The sequence below is a fragment of the Diaphorina citri genome, unplaced genomic scaffold, assembly GCF_000475195.1.
Source record: "Diaphorina citri unplaced genomic scaffold, Diaci psyllid genome assembly version 1.1 scaffold1241, whole genome shotgun sequence".
In the NCBI taxonomy this organism is placed as follows: Eukaryota; Metazoa; Arthropoda; class Insecta; order Hemiptera; family Psyllidae; genus Diaphorina; species Diaphorina citri.
Window position 1 is genome coordinate 29,705 of NW_007378670.1, and position 343 is coordinate 30,047.

The window sequence follows — 343 nt, forward strand, 5'->3', positions numbered from 1 at the left end:
AAAAAAAAACCCCGGGTTCCTTTTAAAAATTTTTTTTTTTTTTTTTTTTTTTTTTTTTTTTTTTTTTTTTTTTTTTAACAAGATACTTTGTTTTATTTTTATACCAACAACATAACAGTCGACAAGCAACTAAGAAAGGATAATTGAAATACATAATTACAAATATCAATCGAACTGATGCGGATACCTACCTTGAAAGTTGTACTTTATATGTACACAATTTCATTACCTACTATTATTTTCACAAAAAAAAAGAAAATGAGAAAAAAAAAAATGCACCGCTAACTTTTCGATTAGGTAAGAATCCCATTTTTCTTTTTCCTCGATTTTTTTTTTTCTTTTT